The following is a 21,382-nucleotide window of genomic DNA, read 5'->3' on the forward strand; positions in this document are numbered from 1 at the left end:
GACCTAGTGTTCTCATTTTGAGAAAAAAATTCTCATTAAGTTGGTAACAATATTATCCTTCAGAAGTGGATCCATACTCTCTATTTATGGAATAGATCCCTTCACCTAAGAAGGTGCGCATTGCACAATATGGGTATCATTAGAAGCTGCATTTTTAAAGATCTTTTGTTCCTTTGAAAGACACCCTCAGCTAGGCTCTAAGTTATTCTTTGAATGATATTTCTCAACCTCTTCTTCATTGTCAGAGATCCAAATATATTATTAGAGGGATTGGATAAGTGTAGATGAGATTGGTTATCAAGTTCAGTCCCGCCAAGGCTATTGTCACTCATGCTTTCTTCTTACTTGTTTGAGTGCACCTTGCTCAATATTATTTTGAGAGGTTGAAATTTTCTTTGAACTCTACTTCGAGGATGGTTGAATTTCTTGGGATTTTAAGTAACATTTTAAAAAATGTCCACATTCATGTTACATTTAAAAATAACTTTCTCATAATTAGGGCCTATAGATAACTCTGGTCGTCCAAATTCAGTTAAATTGCCTCAGACACTCTCAGTTGAAAGTCAATTTCCACACAAATTCTAGCACATGTAAAAAAATTTCCCTTAGGTTCAATGTAAATTATGTAACACCCCAACTTGTCTCCAATAATTTGAAGGAATCAAGGTCCCAAAGATAATAGGGAGGTGTGGGAGTTTGATCCAAAAAGGAGAAAACGTGATTTCTATATCTAGGTTAAAGTCTAAATTCCATTGAAATAAATACATTCCCCTATTTCCCTGCAACCCATAGAATAGGAATGAGTTATAAAGATAGAGTACCTTTATTCTATATTTTCAAATAAAAATCGATGTGGATTGGATCGTTACATTGGTTGTTATCAATCTCAATGCTTATAGAGTGGAAAATTAGAGAAATCAACTTACATGAGCAGTTTTAGCGGTAAGGCCCAATTTGGAGAATTGGGGCCTTGAACCTTTAGGGCCAGTGTGAGGCCTTTAGTGATGTTTTTTGTGGAGTAAAACTTTTCCCCTTAAGCACTCCATCCACTAGTGTTGCTATACAACATAGAAGTTTCCAACTATCTACAAAAGTCGTTAATTAGAGTTTGCATGCAAGAGTTATGCCTCCCAAAGTTCACCCATCGTGATGAACCACCATAATTTGAGAGGATGCCACACCAAGCCCTATTATTCATAGAAAATGCACTAGACACATGAACATGATGAAGAGGAATCTAGAAGGGTCGATATTGTAACTTTACTTAAGAGTTCAAAGGACTCAAACTTAACCACTAGTTGGCTACCAAGCTATGTTATAACCATGCCACTAGGAGGAAACAGGGTTCCATTCTATTCAAGTGCATTATGTTCCATAGTTGAAAAGAGTTGCTAAGAGTGGATAGAGAGAGAGAGCATAATAGAGGGTTTTGTTTTGTAGTAGCCCACTGGCCATAGGTCTCACTACTTTGTATTTGCACCATTTCCATTTAGAGGAAGAGAGAGCAAAGCAACCTCACCTTCCAACTAATTTTTTTCCTAAAAGAACTTCCCAAAGCATATCTTATGTTCATTGTGGTTTGTTGATGTTTACTTTTCACTGTCCTCTATTTTCCGTATTTTTTGTTGTTCTAGATTTATTAAATTAATAAATTTACAAATCTAAGAAAAATAAACCCTCATAGTATAGATTTTCGAATTTTAAAATATTTTATCAAATATGTTGAGACGAGCTATCCAATGGAATATCCAATGCATTATATATATGTGTGTGTGTGTGTGTGTGTGTGTGTGTGTGTGTGTTTGCAGTAATAATAGAAATAAAGTTTTGATTGATGCAATTCTTAGCGGTCCTTCCTTGAACAATATTGGGGCTCGACCAAAGGCTAGTGAAATCATTAATTAATCCTCTCTCCATCGAATTTTTGATGTTTGATTTTTCCATAGAGTGTTTCATATCTAGAGTGGAGTTGGAACTCGCCCTTTTGACAACTTTGTATTTCTTTTTACTTGTTGAACCAAGGGCTTCAACATTTGATGTGGAAGGCCCAACCATTGAGATTGTTTAACAACACACCAACAAAAAGAACTCAACAAATATGAAGTGCAAGCCTAGAGAAATGAAAGGCACATGTAAACACACAATAATATATGGGAGTCTCATGTTGACAAAATTGCACTTAAAGATCCATTCATGAAATTAGGATGAAGAAATTAATAATTTACAAATGCAACTCACAACTTCACCGATTAAAATAGCATGAAATCAAAAGAAACCCTAGGTACAACATAAACAAAAATTTTAACAGCGCACACACACACATATATATATGAAATTAATATGATTAATTTAGTTTTGAAAATTAATTAGATTAAACTTACAAAATGAAAAATATATTGAGAAATTAAATATAATTTTTTCATTATACAATCTATTTTTATTAAATATTTTATGAATAAATAATAATTTATACATAATATTTAATAAATTTGTTTCTTTACATATTTATATAAAAACAGATTTCAATTAAATAAAAATGAAATTTTAATTAAATTTATTGTCATCAATATTTTTATAATTTTTTTTGAAAATACTTGAATTTATAGAATATTCAACTCTAAATGACTATCAACAAATATGACTCCCAAAGAAATTGCATATAAAATAAAAGTTTCCTTAGTATTTTACATACCCACTCTCTAATTTGTTTCTCCTTATTTATAAAAATAGGTATAAGTGACAAGTAATGAAAAGTTACTTTATAGCAATATTATTATTTCGTTGGTTAACGGTTATTTGTGTGTAGATGCTTTGATGAGTGTTGTAAATGCTTAAAAGTATATTGATTTATGTAAGTTAAAGATATTATTTATAAATGTATAGAATATAAAGTTAAAATAAATAAATAAATAAATTATATTAATAAATAAATTAAAAAAATTAAAAATAAATATAAAATAAAAATAAAAATAAAAATATACTGATGAATGAATCAATCAATCAAATAAAATAAAGATCAAATAATTATATATTTATTTAAAAAAATGTTTAATTATAATAAATAAATATATAATTATATATATATATGTGTGTGTGTGTGGGGTATTTAATTCCAATAAATAAATATATAATTTTAAAATATATATATATATATATATATATATATATATATATATATATATATATCATATTTAATTTCAATAAATAAATATATAATTTTATATATAAAAGACTTTATTTAATTGCCAGGGAAGATCCCGACGTCATTGCCATAGCAGATACGATGGAAGGAACGAACAAATCAAAGGTAAATCGGAAGGATAAGATCGGGAAGATGAATGAGGACAGAAATCGGAAGACAAATTTTGACATTTGGCTCAGAATCCATTTCAGGGGTGGGAAATCGCTGGGGTTTGGGCAGTCTTATGCAGTTATAGCCGGTTGGCTGTTCACCAGGCCAATCGCTCCATTGCTGTCCCTTGAACGTAAAGAGGGGGGACTGCATGTAGCAGATCCAACCCATCTCTCAAATTTCCACAGATCCAGGCCGGATCTAACAGATTGGGGCAAGTTTCAAGGTTATACGGAACCCAGTCAACAGATCTGCGAGAATAAGCATCGAATGATCAGAAGGCATGCTTTTCTCGCCTTTCAAAAGGCAGATCGACCCAATAAGCAGCAAGACCTGGAAGAGCTCACACAACCAGACCATCAGGCAACCAGCATTGACACTGTTTCAGGCAGAGTTCAGCCAGACCGCAGACAACAGGTAACTAAAAATAGTTTTCAAATTTTCATTAAAACCCCTGAGAAGAAATCTTTTTTAATATGGGTAAGTGGAGATAGCTCTGTTTCGCTGTTAAAGCAGCAAATTTGTGCTATGACTGGCTATCCTAGCCAGATCCAACACCTAGTCAGTGGAAGGTGGTCACTCCAGGACCACAGATCTCTGGGGAGCTACGAGATCAGCCCAGGAGAAACCATTACCTTGAATCTCAGGCTGAGAGGAGGGGCACCATCTCAGGGACAGCGAGGCAGTTCAGGAGGGGAAAAGGGGAAAACAGTACCCCAGCATAAACCCAAGGGAGCTCCATCATATAAAAACATTCTTCAAGGCAATAGAGAGTCAGGACCCCTCCCAGATCAAGGTGGATCGACACCTCGGCCATACATAGTAGAACAGCTAGGGCAAACTCCAGCCCTTAATCTTGATTCCACAGGGATGGATGACTATGTTAAGTCATATGAATCGCAGGCCCTAATATGTCGTTTCAACAGTTTTTGGCCAACACCAAAGAACCTTTTTCTCTGGATCTTCAGAAATTGGACCATGGAATGCGATATACACTTATGCTCTAAAGGTTTCTTCATAGTCAGATTTGCATCCATGGAAGCCAGAGATTCAATCATCAACGCTGGGCCTTGGTTCTGGGGAACGGCGGGGCTGTTTATAACCCCATGGTTCACAGACTTCGACCCAAACAAAATGACAGTCACCAAAGTGCCGGTATGGGTTCGTCTTTACAACCTCCCCCTACACTTCTGGAGCGAACAAGTCTTGGAAGGAATTGGGAACAGCATCGGGAAATACATCAAAACAGATATGGAAAGGATTGATGAAAGGATTTTCACTTACGCACGAATCTGTGTGGAAGTGGATTTAAGTAAAGGGCTGCCTGACAATATAAGGCTGATATACAAACAACAGAATTGGCTGCAAGCACTAGACTATGAAAATACAGCCTTCAGGTGTAGGCTCTGCAGACAAACAGGACACCTGCAAAGCACATGTCCAGAAGCCAAAAAAGTAAACAGCAAAAAAAAGCAGAAAGGGAAGCAGAAGAAAGGCTGGTTCTTTTCCCCTCCGGCCTCAGATAATGAAGAATCAGAAGCTGAAGAGGAAGACACTACCACAGAGAAAGCCGAGGCGTCCCAGGAAACGGGGAACCAGAAGGAGACCACAATAGATACCAAGGTTTCACAGTCTCACCCATATCAGGCAGAGAAGACAAATGATGACCAGAACATGGGAGGGATAAAGCGGCACCACCAATCAGACACATCAGACTCAGACAAGGAATTAGGCACGCAGAATGCAGAAACACAGTTAGTCATTGCCTCGATCGAGCCCACTCAAGGAGCATGGCGCAAGGTCGAAAAGAAAAAAGGAAGAAAAACCTGAAGAGTGAGTCTTACTCACAATGTAATTCAGTTTTTTCTTGCCTTCACTCCTCCTCTCATATTTTTTCTCTCTATCTCTCTCTCTACTCTTCTCATCTTTTTTGCACGTTAGTCCTGTAACGTTGCGAAGGGTGCCATGTCACCCGTGCCATTGGGCAGCTTATGGAAATGCATCATGCATCTGCAATTGTAACTTTTCATTTTTTAAATAAAAAGTTACAGCTTTTTTCTTCGGAAAAAAAAAAAAATAAAAGACTTTATTTATAGATATATATATATGGCTTTCAATTATAGACTTCTATGTTTGCAAAATGATAATAAATTAATTTTTAAATAAAACACATTGTATGAAAACATATTGAAGCCTAAAATACTTTCCCATTTTTTTTATTTTTTTCTGAAAAATGTACACAATAGAGTTTAAATTTTAAAATGATAAGCACTTAGAATATGATTAAGAATTTTCAGAATTTCAAATTATTAAGGTTTTTTAATATTTTAATATAATAGAATTTTATTATTTTTATATAATATTTTAGTGAGTGTATAATTAAAAATTTTAAAAATTGGGAATTTCAAATTATTAATTTTTTTAATATTTTATTATAACAGAATTTTATTATTTTTATATAATATTTTAGTAAATGTATAGTTAAAAATTTTAAAAATGGAAATTTTAAATTATTAAGTTTTTTTTAATATTTTAATATAATAAAATTTCATTGCTTTTATATAAATTTTAAATAGTTTTCGTTTTTAAATTAAGTCAGTAAATATATAATTTTAATAATTTTTTTTAAATTTCTTAAATAAAATTTATTCATTAAAAAAATCAAACATATAAAAAAATATTTTAAATACTTCCATATTTCTTCTTCTCTATTTTTAATAATCATTTAAAATTTCTATTAAATGAATTTACATAAATTTAATGTAAAAATCTCAATAAATTTGTGTTAATGAATTTACATCAATTTAATATAAAACTCATTCAAAGAAATTTTATAATATCTAAGGTTTAGTTCTCCAAATACGTAATTCGTCCTCGATAATAATCTTTAATCAAAAACTACATTGTAGCCACCAGACCACGATTGTCATTCTGAAAGTACGGTTATATTTTACCACTCGCTTTCGTCTCCCTGATACGCTTTCTTCACTGAAATCTATTTCTCAGCTTTCGTCACTCCTTTCTTCATTGAAACCTTCTCCATCACTGCAAACTTCTTCAATAAAGCCTTCTCCCAGGCGTTGGCGCAGCTGCTCTACTATTCCCGCGTCCCATTGCAGTTTGGGCCATTGACACACTTTAAGATACTCCAAAGAAACCAAATGCTCAACATTGGGCACCATCTCTAAATTGGAACAACGGGCGAACCGAAGAGTTTGGAGGCTCGTTAAGTTGTCAATCGAGTCTGGGAGCCTTTGCAGAGCGGAGCACTCAGACACGACAAGACTTCGGAGGCTTCTCAACTACCCGACTGAGTCTGGAAGCGTATGCAGAGCGGGGCATTCGGACAAGGTAAGACATTGGAGGCCTCTTAGATCCCCAACTGAGTGTGGGAGGGTATGCAGAGTGGAACACCGATCCAAGGCCAGATGTTGGAGGCCTAGGTTCCCAACCGAGTCCGGAAGCGTCTGCAGAGCGGAGCAGCTGATCAAGTACAGATGTTGGAGGCTTGCTAGGTTCCCAACCGAGTCAGGAAGCGTCTGCAGAGCGGAGCAGCCAAACAATTCCAGATGTTGGAGGCGTGCTAGGTTCCCAAACGAGTCCGGAAGCGTCTGCAAAGCGGTGCAGTGGCTTAAGTCCAGAAGTTGGAGGCCTGCTAGGTTCCCAACCGAGTCCGGAAGCGTCCAGCGGAGCAGCGGAACAATTTCAGATGTTAGAGGTCTGCTAGGTTCCCAACCGAGTCCAGAAGCGTCTGCAGAGGGGTGCAGTGGCTTAAGTCCAGAAGTTGGAGGCCTGCTATGTTCCCAAAGGAGTCCGGAAGCGTCTGCAGTGCGGACCAGGAGGTCAAGTCCAGATGTTGGAGGCCTGATAGGTTCCCAACAGAGTCCGGAAGCCTCTGCAGAGCGGAGCACGACCTCAAGATGAGATGTTGGAGGCCTACTAGGTTCCCAACCGAGTCCGGAAGCGTGTGCAGAGCGGTGCAGTAGGTTAAGTCCAGAAGTTGGAGGCCTGCTAGGTTCCCAACCGAGTCAGGAAGAGTCTGCAGAGCGTAGCAGTTAAACAAGTTGAGATGTTGGAGGCCTGCTAGGTTCCCAACCGAGTCGGGAAGCGTCTGCAGAGCGGAGCAGTACCTCAAGTCCAGATGTTGGAGGCCTGCTAGGTTCCCAACCGAGTCGGGAAGCGTCTGCAGAGCGGAGCAGTACCTCAAGTCCAGATGTTGGAGGCCTGCTAGGTTCCCAACCGAGTCCGTAAGCGTCTGCAGAGCGGAGCAGTACCTCAAGTCCAGATGTTGGAGGCCTGCTAGGTTCCCAACCGAGTCCGGAAGCTTCTGCAGAGCGGAGCAGCTGATCAAGTACAGATGTTGCAGGCTTGCAAGGTTCCCAACTGAATCCGGAAGCGTATGCAGAGCGAAGCAGTTACACAAGTTGAGATGTTGGAGGCTTGCTAGGTTCCCAACCGAGTCAGGAAGCGTCTGCAGATCGGAGCACTCCGACAAGTGGAGATGTTGGAGGCGTGCAAGGTTCCCAACCGAATCTGGCAAACTTTTAAGATGACGACTGTGGGACAGCACAAATATTTCTAGGTGCTGCAGGTTCCCAATGAAATCTGGAACATTTAAAAGGGGAGCGCGAATACACAATTCCCTCAGCTGCAGAGGTGCCTGCATTGTTTACATACATTATTAAAGTACGTCTAAGACTGTAAATGTCACAGGCAGTGTGTTAGAGGAAGACAATTCTTAAATGCAGTAAATATTTACAATTTGAAGAAAAAACAAGAAATAGAAATTTAAGAAGAATACCTGAGATTCGTGTTGCCAGAGTGTTTCAAAAAAAAGTCCCTTTATATGTAAAACTCTTAAATTCTTGGTTGGAATCCAGGAAGGGAAGGAGGACTCGGGACAGCTCAGCCAGTCTAAATATATTAGGTTTGGTAAATGGTGGCAAACATTCAATAGGCATTTAGGAAAATAACCTTCAGCCTTAAGCAACTGCAACCCGCTCATATTACTCAATAAACGAGTGCGAGCAGGCTCCGCAAGGTTTTCGAAAGATTGTTCAACCTCATTTCTATCTACCAGGCTAATTCCACGCACCTGAATTGTTCACTCAGAGCTGTTAGAAACAAGATTCATTCTTGCAAAGTTTTAAGAATTCAAAACTAACAGGACGCTAATTGGAAATCTGTCGAAAACACTTCAAAATACTTACAGGTAATTGGCCGGAAAGCTTATGAAAAAGGTTGGCAGTTGGGTTCCAAAGCCGAAGCTCACCATCAGGAGGTTCCTTCTCCGCCAGATATCTGCCCATGTCTCTGACATGGTCATGCATTCTCAGACGGTTTTCACTGTCCACTTGCACCAAACATCTGTTTTCCAGCTTCCAAAGGCCCAGCGTTCCTTCCCAGCCGGTTCTATTCAATATTCTAATGACTCTATCTCTTTTTTCTCCTCTGAAGAAGCAAGCAATGTCTGAGAATATCTTTTTCTCCTCCTCATCAAGACCGTCGTAGCTAATTCTTAGCCTGCCTTGTATATCATCAGGAAGCATGTTGGAGATTTTGCTAAATTGTGCTTCCCAATGATTTAAATCATTTTTTCCACGAAGAAGCGAGGCAAGCACTTTAATAGATAATGGTAATCCAAGGCAGGAATCCAAAAACTTGTTAACCACTATGTCAAATCCCGCAGTAGGATGATGCTGGCCAAATGCATGCGAGCAAAAGAGCTCTTTGGAGTGCCGTCGACTGAGGCCTTTCAGAATGTATATGGATGATTCTGGGATGTCTGAGCTTGTGAGAACATCCTTATTGCGAGATGTCACTAAAATTAAGCTACTGCTTTTAAGGACATCCTTCGCTGGATAAAGTAATGCCTCCAGCTGCTCAATATTATCTACATCATCTAAAATAATGAGACAATCAGAAGATGGGAGGAGCCTTCGGAGCTTTCCCTTACCTTCATTAATGCTGCGTATTTCTTCGTCCTTGTGGGTTAAGTCCTTTAGAAGGTATTTCTGCAAGGTAGTTAAAGGATTGTCTCTGATATCCTCTAAAATGCAAAGTCGCTTGTATTTTGATCTCTGAATATTAAAGAACTCTTTCGCTAGGGTGGTTTTCCCAACCCCTCCAAGGCCCACAATTCCGGTAACTATAACATTCCCAACTTCCTGCTGCAATGGCATTGTGGTTTCAAAATCTTTTAATTTTTCCTGCAAGCCTGTTGGATACTCTGACACATGCAGCCTTCTTTTAACTTTTTCCAGCACTGCTTCCACGACGTCTTCGAGGAGCTGTTCTTCTTTGAATACGAAGGGAAAGTTGCAGAGTTCAAAGAGCGCCTCAAGGCACTGCAAGACACCTGTCTTCCCACTTCAACAATAAAAGAAACCAAACATAAACAGTGATTTAGCAAAGGATAGTCACATTCAACCAAAAGGGCCGAGCTAAAAATCTAAAAAAAGAAAATGCAAGCACTGAAAACCAAGGGAGGCATGAACGGAAAGAAGAATTTATGAACAGTTGAATTTACGTCATTAGCCCTAATTAGAAATAAATGAAGCTGCGTATATCCATGGGCCATCTGCAACCCTTAGAAGTTTTAATCACGAACTCTCCCGATTGCCTCTCCCTTCATAAAGGTTTTGTTCCACAGCAGGGCATAGAAGACTAATAACTAATTGAACCCAGAAGCTATGCAATTTTGGCCTTTCAGGTTATCAGTATCCTACCATACTTTCGCTACCATATCAGTATAACAATGACAATTTTCTGAATTTCATCTGCTTTCGCTCTATTGTACTTCAAACTGGTCTAGAATATTTGTTTATATGTTTAGGCCGATAGGCCTTCTTTTGAAAGAGATTTTCGTAGTCTTTTTGTTTCCAACGTTAACACCTAGCGTCCACATTACCGAGCATTCAGCGGGCAATTGATGTGTCGTGGAATTTCCAATTAATTTAGTTGTGCCATTCTCCGATGCAATGGAAATTTCAATGGCGAGTGGTCATTATTTGTTCGAGTGGCAAATTCTGGAAATTTCTATGGCTAGTGGTGACATTATCCCTTCCCGTGGAAATTTCAGCGAAATGTGAATAGGATTATTATATTGGGACACCTAAACAGTTGGTGTTGTTGGAAAGGAGGTTGGTGTAGTTGCAACTCACTACCTCTACCATGACGTGACACCCCTGATTTTGGGCCAGAAATTTAATGGCATTTGCTATAATATTGTTAGTCTTTATCAGTTTCAAGAAATGGATTCTGATGCATTCAACAGAAATAGTATCTAACGCTTGGATTTGGATTAGATTATAACGCCAATGCTCAAGCAAGAATGACGAACTGGTGCAACAGTAATGTACACAGGAGTGTTGAATCTAATGTAATGGATTATGGGGTCCTGATTTGCCAGGAGTGTTGAATCTAATGTTATGGATTATGGGGTCCTGATTTGGTTACCTTTTATGGGCTGCGAAAGAAGGATATTCTTGATTTTCTGGAAAAAAAATTATGAGAAAAGAAAAAGACCTGTACTGGTGGAATCACTACTTTTATCAGATGGTGGTCATAGGTCCTCGATATGCCGGCTTTTTTGTACATATCTCAAAGTGTGAATGGCTCTGCAACCAACCATATAAGAAGAGAGTTGAAATGTTTGTCCCCTTCTCTTGGATTTTCTCTTCTGGTGAATGCGGAAAGCGGGGTTTGCTGCAAACCCTCACGGTTTTAGAACTCTTTACCAGGCAACCATGAAACCCTTTTTTTTCCACTTCCATTATTTTTTTCAAAAATTAAAGGTTAAATCTCTTTCACAAATGGTGGAGGATACTCCAATTAACTACAATTCGAAATGAAACTTATTGAAAAACATGTTGATTCTTTGGGTAAATATTTAGCCAAAGAACAACCAGTGCATCACCATTTCAATGCATCTTGATTCTTCAGATATTGTTTGTGATAAGGATGCAAGAACAGAAGATGCGCTAATAAAAGAGTTTTTGAATTGGATCATTTTCCGGGGAAATATGAAATTAGGTTTAAACAGGGGTTATAAAGGACTTAAATGGCTTCAAGAACTTGTCCATAGCAGGAATATCTGGTTATTAATGTGCTTTCCTCATCAAAGCGATTGTCTATCTATCCAAATGGCTTCAATGGTTGTTGTTACTTTTTAGTTATCTAAGCAGCCGGTGTCCTGTTTTCGTTAAACTTATAATAATGTAATTGTTTTTAGTTTCCAAACATTATCTGCTACACGGTGAATATAATAATCTCCCGAAGGGCCTCTTTCCGGCCAACTTTATTCGTGACATAGTAAATGTAATGTCTTGAAATAGATAGATAATTAATTTAGAGAGTGTATATTAACTATTTTTGTTGGTTTTATTATCTAACATATGATATCAACTTCGTATTATTGATTTGGTTTTTCCAACGGCCTGTCTCTGTTATTTTATGCTTGTCTATGTTGTTTTATGCTAGATTTCTTCTGGATTTGGTGGACTTTTAGACCATAGTTGACATGGAATGGTAAATTATGTATTTAGTACTATTATATATAATAATTAACCGTCACTACATTCATTTAACTGATGATAAACTTGTCTATATTATTTTATGCTGGATTTCTTCTGAATTTGGTGGTGGACTTTTAAACAATAGTTAACTTGGAATAATAAATTATGTATTTAATTTTATTATAATAATTAACCATGACTATATTCATTTAACTGATGATAAACAAATGAATATCGACTGTTTTTATTATATTGTATTTTAAATGTTACAAACATAAAATTCAGTTAAAGCTCAGCAATACATTTCATGAAATGCTTATATGTGGTTATTAAACTTTTGAGAAACAGGCCAATAAACCAATATTCTGGGCCACCTTGGCATCCTGGCTTCCTTGTGCAACTTCGTTTTTAAAATTTGTTTCTTATAAAGGTTAAAAGGATTTGTTGGTATTGGGTATGGGTGCGGTTTTATTGTTTTGAAATTGGGGATTTATTTCGTATATACAAATGTCAATACCTCTTACGTATATAAATATAATATTTCCTTGATTGAATGCACGCAGAAACTATGTGGCCTTCTTTTTCCTATCAAATATAATTATGTTAGGTTGAGGCATTCCACTTCTTAAATGTGTTGGGTCTCTTTGTTTTTATTTTGTAAGTTAGTTTATGTGATGCTTATTTTTCAAATGTCAAACACATTAATTATATACTTTTTAATTCCAAATTTATTATGTTAAATTCCTTGAAATTTTGCAATTGTCTTGATGAACCATCTGAAATTAATTAATTTATTTTTACCAAAATAAAAATAAACTCAGATAAAAACACAGCCACAAGAAACAATAATTTTTCGTTAGAAACACAACTTGGAAAATCCACTCCTTTATTTTGGAATTTTAATGATAGAGTTTTGAGCAATCTGATCTCGCATAAGACAATTTATCGGACTGATAAATAAACTGATCCTCGAGCTATACTGGCTGGACACACCTTGCCAAACCTCGACCTCTGCTGCTATGGTTTTCTTGGAGGCGGGCCAAGACTACTTAAATCTTCTCGGCTACCACGTACTTGCCAATCGACGCTTCCTCTATGCCGATCTAGCCCTTCTGCCCACTGGCACCACCAGACGCTCATGGCCGGATAACCTTCATCATCGTTGTTGGTGATAACTGGTAGTTTGTTCGGGACAGCCACTTGCAGTACCTTTTTTATATGGCTGGTGGTTTAACAGTAGATAAATTGTCAACAGGTTGGTTGTCATTTAGTAAAAAAATAATTGGTTGGTTCGAAAAGCGTCGATAAAAGTTTGGTTATGTGATTTTGTCGAAGATTATCTTCCATAACAGAAGTGCAGGACTCGAACCTGGGTGGGAGGAGGCTGGGTGGGAGGAGTGACAGCCTCCGCCCCTACCATTACACCATGCACGTCATGTGCCTTCCATGGTCCAGTTATGTTTTTTAAAGTTTTTAAAAAAATAATTCTATAAAATTTCCGAAAAAATAATAGTTGTTTTTGCATAATGGTAGTTTAACTGTTATGAGTTTTGGATGAACTTTTTATGGAATTTATACAATTTTACAAGTTTTTTTGACATTGAATGTATTTATATAGTTAAAAACATAATTTAAATAATATAAAAAAATATAAGTTAAAAAAAAATCACTAAATTTAAAAAAATTAAAAAGTGGAATAATTAGGTAACATTTAGGAAGTGTTAATGTATTTCTCTTTCTAAATATGTTTTAATAATTTGTATTGTTTTTATTTACTTAATCTTCAACTCAATAAAATGTGGACTTAATAACTAGAATGTGGATTTAATAACAATTTATAATTAGAATGTGGACTTAATCACTATTTATAATTAGAATGTAGTAGACATAATAATTTATATATTTAATAATAATAATAATGGGGATTTTTTTTATATGTTTAAAAAAAAAATCTATGGGGATTTAATTTACCAAGCGGAGGAATAAAATCTTTCAATATGCAAATTTATTTCTGACTAAGAAAAGGTTTTCACCTTAATAGATTTATTCCTCTCAACTCTTGATAGGTCTGAAGTTAGATGGATCTATGTTTAGTAGATCTGAAGTTAGACGGATCTATGTTGGTTTTGAGCAACACACATTCTTTTTACACACATATTAAATATTTTTGTTGTTAATATTTTTTCTTCCTTGCATATATTTAATTATTTTTATTATTAATATTCTTTTATATACCAAATTCAGATTAATCATGAGTTCCCTTATACCTTGAATTAGAAAGAATTTATTAATGGAATAAGAATTCTCTCACTTTTTCTCTCTCTATATTTTTGATGTTAAAATCTTTTACTCAACATGCATCTTCAAATATTTGATGTATAACCTATATCAAACTTTTCTTTATTATTATTATTATTATTATTATTATTTATATTTTATATATCAATTCCATCTTAAAAATGAAATAAATGACACATGTGAAGAAAATATAAGAAATTTTTAAATTTAAATTACTTTATTTTATTTTATATATACATTAAAATATTGTTATTAACAATATTATTCTTAAGTTTGATTATTGGTGCATGTTTCTTTTGTCAACATATATTCCTCATGAATAATTATTGATATATATTCAAGAGAGACAGAAACAACAAGCTAGACTTTGTTGCCTTATGAAAAAGATGTAAACACCCATGGCAGACCCTGGAAGGGAAAAGCATTAATAAGTTCTTTGGAGAAGAGGTGAGTCCTACCAAATTGTGCAGAGACTTGTGTATGGTTTTAGTAAATTGGGAAAACCTAAAACATGTTTTAGTAAATTGAGAAAATTTATAAGCATTTTTCAGTGGTCTCATATTAACAATCAATAAGTATGTAAGTTCATAATTCATTTTATCATATCAAAATTTTATATACTAGATTAAAAATATATATTAAAAATAATAATATATATAAAAAATCAATGGACATATTTAATAATATTTTTTTTTGAATTACTACATATAGTAAACATATATATAAATGAGAGGAATTCTACTTTAATAAAAATGCAACAATAGCATGTTAAAATTAGATATCAAATTCAAATCCCTACAAAATTTATTTATTTATTTTTTGTGATGTATGAAAGGATAGGTAAAATGTAGAGAACTTAAGGGGCAAATAGAGAACTGAGGGATTTGTTTAATATGTATAGACAAACTATGGGACTTTCATCATCTCAATATTTTAATTATTATTTTGATTGTATATTACCAGCTTAACACAAACACACTAAACAACTTAAATCTAATACAATAATTATTATTTCAAAACAAAATACAACTTTTTCAATTTAACAATTTTATCGATCTCTTCTTACACTTTTTGAGGCAATTACTAGTATTAAGAGATCTTATTGATCTTAGTATAGAAGTGCTTATTGCCACCACGTAAACGAAAATCATCTTCACCGCTCTCGTTACCTTTTCAAAATGGAATACAAACCAGTAATAATAAATGGCTATAAGTCAACCTCTTTCACCATGCTAATAATTCAACGAATTAAATGCTAAGATGTACATGGAGGGTTGCTGTTCTCACCTGTTATACTTCTCTCCGTCAAAACCTGTTATATCTGCAACTGCACACAGAGCCGTCTTCCATTTTTCAAGTTCTTCAGAGCGGTATCGTTGTTGACCATCGAGATTTTTTTTCTCTTGAAGTTCGCGTAGGGCTTGAGCGTAGACTCCCTTTCCGCCCTCCACCCATCGTAGCTCTGTAGGCTTGACACCGTCGTAGAAGACCGGGATGATGGTGGACTTAAACTTTGACATACACTCCACCATCAGTACAAGCTCATCAAGGCACCATTTTGAATATGCATAATTCGGAGAAAAAATTGCTATATTCACAGAGGATGTTCTAATGGCACTTTCAATTTGAGGGGTCAGATTCTCTCCCACGCACAATTCCTGGTTATCTAAAAATACCCTCAAGTCATGTTTGCAAAGGCGATGGTAGAGATCGGTGGCCAAGGTTTTCTTGACATCGGGGCCCCTGTGATTGATGAAAACATCACACACATAGTCGTTGTTGTTGACGGTATGTGAGGTGGAGGTGGATGTTGAGGAGGAAGCCATGGGATATTATAGAAATGAATAACAAAGAAAGATGTAAAGATTGAAGATGTGTTGCAGAGCTTGGGATTGCGCACTTAACCTTAATATTGTGGTCGGTCCTCTTCTCATAGTACCTACGAGGCTAGTAGCTGCGCCTGTATCACTTTCTTTATTTCTCAATATTTCAATGTGTTCAACCAATCTATGAAACACAAAACAGCACTGAGATCTGGTTGATTTCTGAAATTCGCATTTCATTGAAGACACAGTGGGAGTTTATATATCAAAATAATGCCCTTCTTTGTTAATAATAAATTGTTTTTAATGGATGGAGGGAAGCAACCAGGAAGCGAATATGACGCATTGATTAAACATAAATCACAGAATAAGTTGTTCTTGACAATTTCTTCTCAAATGCATTTTCAGCCGATACTGATGTATTGTAATTAAACAATACAGCATAACACATTGATTAGACATAAAAACATTTAGTAAAAGAAGCATTTAGCGAAAGTTCCGGACAATTTTTTTGGTCAATGCATTTTTAAATAGTTGTAACACGGTTGTTAGATGTTTTGGAGTGTTTTTTATTTTTATTTTTATAATTTAATAGAAATTTTGGAATCACAAATTTAATTTATGATTTTTTTCCAAAAACTCTAACCATTTTAGTAATCCAATAATTTTTCCTTATTAAAATTAATGATTAAAAAATATATATATTTTAAATAACAAAACAATACCATCTCACAGAATTATATTAATTTAAATTAAATATCAGCAAGAACCTTATATATTTAATAATCTACCAACCAACCTGAGAACGATGTTTTTGTTATAAAACACAAAGTATTTAGCGTTTAATAAATGTTCTTGGCATTTACTATCAATCCATTTACGTGCATCTCTCACCACTTGGGAGACATTTTCTATTCCTATTCATATGAAATACAGTTGGCGATGGGCACACCGATTTTGTTGTTATGTATGAGATACATCAATGCTCACCAATTGCCATCTCGCGTGGGAATATAGTAATTGCCATCTCGCGTGGGAATATAGTAATTAATTGGATGTATTGGACATTAGTTAGTTTTTATGGGAATATAGCAATCAGTTTGATGCATTAGAAATTAGTTAGTCTTTATGAGATTTGAGTCTCCATAAAGAGAAGGTTTATCTTTTTAATGTTTTTGTTAAGAACGGTTATAGTAGGCACTTCAGTCAGAAAGTTTTCTTTAAGCTAGCAATAATTTATTGGTCAAAAAAACTCTAAAGATGATCAAGTCAGTCTCAGGGGTTCATCTCCCTTTCATCCAAGGGACTACTCATAAGATTGCTAGGATTCTTAGGAAGCATAATGTCCCCTCTACTTTTAGACCCCTTAACACTATCTGTAGCTCCTTCTGGTCCTTCTGGTCACTAAAAGACTCGATCAACCCCAAGGACCCCTCCATTGGTGAGACGGGACCTATTAATCAAACGATTAATGAGCACTCAGCCGACTTAAAACATGGGAGGACCCAGTTGTCCCCCTTAGCAAAGCATGCTGAAAAGACGAAGCATCTGTATGTGTTGAGGAGGTTCATGTCATCACCGAAAATTTAGGGAAGCCATTGAGATTGGAAAAAGTCCAAACAATCTCAATAGAGATGACCGCTAGAAAATTAGCAGTTGTCGTATCCCTGCCCTCTCTTCCTAGCCGTTTCCTCATGCCCTGCTCCTTTTGTTGTTCTCCCCCCTCGTTTTCTGGATTGTCGGTTTTTCCTTTTTATCATCCCTTTGATTTTTATTTTTGTTCGCGTGTTCTCTTTCCCTTCCTCTCGATTTATATTGAAAACTTTATTGTCTGCTTAAAAAATAAAAAAATAAAAAATCCTTTTATAAAACCTTTTTTTTCATAATTAGTGATGAAGGTTTTTTATTATGAACTAACCTTCTTTAAAACAAGCTTCTTTCTCCCCATTGGTTTAGTTAAAAAAATAAAAAAATTATCCTTGATCCCTTATTCAACTACCTTAATAAGTTATCCTTTAAAGAATTATTCTTATTATATTTTAGATAAGGCTTAAGTTTATTTTATTTTAATAGCTTTATTAAGATCGATTAATAGATTTAACAACAATTATGGTTATGATAATAAATATAACAATACTAACTTACAATTATTTTTTTAATTTTTATTAACTCCTTTGATTAAATATAAATTAAAAACTAACTTACATTTAGTTAACTAAATATTTAATTATATAATTTTAATAGAATATGAAATATTTAATTATTAATTCTTATGTATTTTAATTCATGTTAATTAAATATGTTACCTTATTTATATATGTTTTAAACTAACTTTCCATTAACTATTTAATGTAAATTTAATATTAACCCCTTTTAATTTAATAATAGTAAAACTAACTTACTATTAATTATGTAACTTTACCTTATTTATATATTTAATATATTACCTAGTTTATATTTGGTACTAAACTAACTTTCAATTAACTAACTAAATATTTATTTATCTTACTTAAATAGATGTCATTTCAAGTAAATAATTAATTCCTAGTGATTAATTTTCATTTAAATATAGTTATGTTCTCCTGTCCCTGTCCCTTGGTCCAGTCCGACTAGCAGTTTCCCAGTCAAATATAGTCGTTAGCGAGTCTAGCTTACTAGTTCAATATAGTCGTTGCATGGTCAAATATAGTCGTTGGATGTTCTGCTCTGACCTTTTAACATGCAACCTAGATTTGATTCTTCAACTTGTCCTGACGATGAACCACACTCGTTGGTTCAAAACGCGTCGACAAATGCATTCGAATGTGATTTACGCTGAAAATTCTTCTAAAAAAACCTGATATGGATCATAGAAACTTAAATTCAACAACTATAGTAATTAGTTTGATGCATTTGACCTTAGTTAGTCTTTCAACTTCAACATCTTATTTGGCCTCTTCCCTAAGCACAAGAGACTATATATTATTTTGCAGTTAGTCAATTATTTTTTAGAAATATTTTCGAGTGACGAACTAATGTTAGCATTAGTTTGAGGTTATTAAATATTATGTATTATTAAGGTGCGAAAATATTTTTTGCTATGGTTGCAAGTTGTTGTTTTGGAGCCGCAACTGCATTACAGGTGGATGCATGTAGACGTTGTGTGGTTGCGTAAAATCTTGTTGAATATTACCTGATTGTTTGATGCTACAGAGCTGAAACTATTGATAAATATCTCCTTCGTTGTGTTGAATCTTTCCTCTAGTCCATGGAGACCGCTAATGGAGAAATTTCTTAAACCCACTGCAATTTTGAGCCATCTGAGGCATTTGTGGCAAAGGAAGCATCAGAAAAATCATCCGAGCTGGCAGAAGCTCCCATCAGAGTCGAGGCTAGGCCTCCTTGTCCTTTTCTTCATAATGGCACTGGGACATCAAATTTTTTAAATTTATTAAAAGTCAATGCAATCTAACAAACTCTGTAACACATTCAAAACATCTGTTGAGCATATTCCCTTCCCTTAAGAATCAATCTAGAATATCAATTTAAAAAATAAAATAAAATAAAAAGGTCAGTGAATCTTCATCCAAACATTTAACTGAAGTTGTTGAGCAATTTCTTCTTAGTGCATTTTCGATCATGCCTCTATTAGGTATAACACATTATTAAACATAAAGCATTTAGTAAAAAAAGCATTTAGCGAAAGTTCTGGACAATTTTTTAGTCAATGCATTTTTAAATAATTGTAACACATTTGTTAGATGTTTTGGAGTTTTTTTTTTTACTTTTTTTTTTATAATTTAATAGAAATTTTGGAATCACAAATTTAATTTATGATTTTTTCATAATATTAGTATTCTCTAACAATTTCAGTACTCCAATAATTTTTTCTTATTCTAATTCATATATATGATTAACAAAAATATATTTTAAATAACAAAACATTACCATCTCACTGAATTATATTATTAATTTCAATTAAATATTAGCAACAACCTTATATATTTAATAATCTAGCCACCAACCAAATAACAATGTTTTTGTAATAAAACACAAAGTATTTAGCGTTTAGTTAAATTTCTTGGCATTTACTGATCAATCCATTTACTTGCATCTCTCACCACTGACAAGATATTTTCTAGTCCTATTCATATGGAATATAGTTGGCGACGGGCACACCGATTTGATATATTTTAGTGACGGGCACACCGATTTTGTTGTTATGTATGAGATACATCAATGCTCACCAATCTTATTGGTCCCTGCCATCTCGCATGGGAATATAGAAATCAGTTTGATGCATTGGACATTAGTTAGTCTTCACGGGACTATAGTAATCAGTTTGATGCATTTGACATTAGTTAGTCTTTCAACTTCAACATCTTATTTGGCCTCTTCCCAGGCATAAGAGACTATATATTATTTTGCAGTTAGTCAATTCATTTTTAGAAATATTTTCGAGTGGCGGACTAATGTTAGCATTAGTTTGAGGTTATTAAATGTTATGTATTATTAAGGTGCGAAAATATTTTTTTGCTATGGTTGCAGGTCTTTGTTGTGGAGCCGCAACTGCATTACAGGTGGATACATGTAGATGTTCTGTGGTTGCGTAATATCTTGTCGAATATTACCTAATTTTTTGATGCCATGGAACTGAAACTATTGATAAATGTCTACTTCGATGTGTTGAATCTTTCCTTTGGTCCATGGAGATCGCTAACGGAGAAATTTCTTAAACCCATTGCAATTTTGAGCCATATAAGGCATCTATGGCAAAGGAAGCATCAGAAAATTCATCCAAGCTGGTAGAAGCTCCCATCTGAGTTGGGGCTAGGCCTCCTCATCCTTTTCTCCATAATGGCACTGGGACATCAATTTTTTTTTAAATTATTAAAAGTCAATGCAACCTAACAAACTCTTTAACACACATTCATACGAAACATATGTTGAGAATATTCCCTTCCCTTAAGAATCAATCTAGAACGCCAATTTAAAAAATAAAATAAAATAAAAAGGTCAGTGAATCCTCATTCAAACATTTAACCAAAGTTGTTGGGTAATTTCTCCTTAATGTATTTTCAATCATGCCTCTATTAGGTATAACACATTGATTAGACATAAATCATTTAGTAAAAGAAGCATTAGCATAAGTTCCGGACAATTTTTTGGTCAATTCATTTTTAAATAGTTGTAACACATTTGTTAGATGTTTTGGAGTGTTTTTGTTACTTTTTTTTTATATAATTTAATAGAAATTTTTGGAAACACAAATTTGATTTATGATTTTTTCATAATTTTAGTATTCTAAGAACTCTAACAATTTCAGTACTCCAATAATTTTTTCTTATTCTAATTCAGATATATGATTAACAAAAATATATTTTAAATAACAAAACATTACCATCTCACCGAAT

The 21,382-nt window shown here is 34.5% G+C and overlaps 1 pseudogene across 1 annotated transcript; it reads right to left on the reverse strand.

Moving 5' to 3' along the window:
• Window positions 1–6,319: 6,319 nt before the first annotated feature.
• Window positions 6,320–16,015, reverse strand: LOC149236517 (TMV resistance protein N-like; annotated as a pseudogene). Its single transcript, XR_016246226.1, has 5 exons — window positions 15,454–16,015; window positions 8,563–9,721; window positions 8,154–8,447; window positions 6,818–8,012; window positions 6,320–6,604 (listed from the first exon to the last, which is right to left on the reverse strand). The product of XR_016246226.1 is annotated as a TMV resistance protein N-like (transcript).
• Between the last annotated feature and the right edge of the window lie 5,367 nt (window positions 16,016–21,382).

Source organism: Pinus tabuliformis, chromosome 8 (genome assembly GCF_031772625.1).
Source record: "Pinus tabuliformis cultivar Carrire ecotype Pingquan chromosome 8, CPIR1, whole genome shotgun sequence".
Lineage (NCBI taxonomy): Eukaryota > Viridiplantae > Streptophyta > Pinopsida > Pinales > Pinaceae > Pinus > Pinus tabuliformis.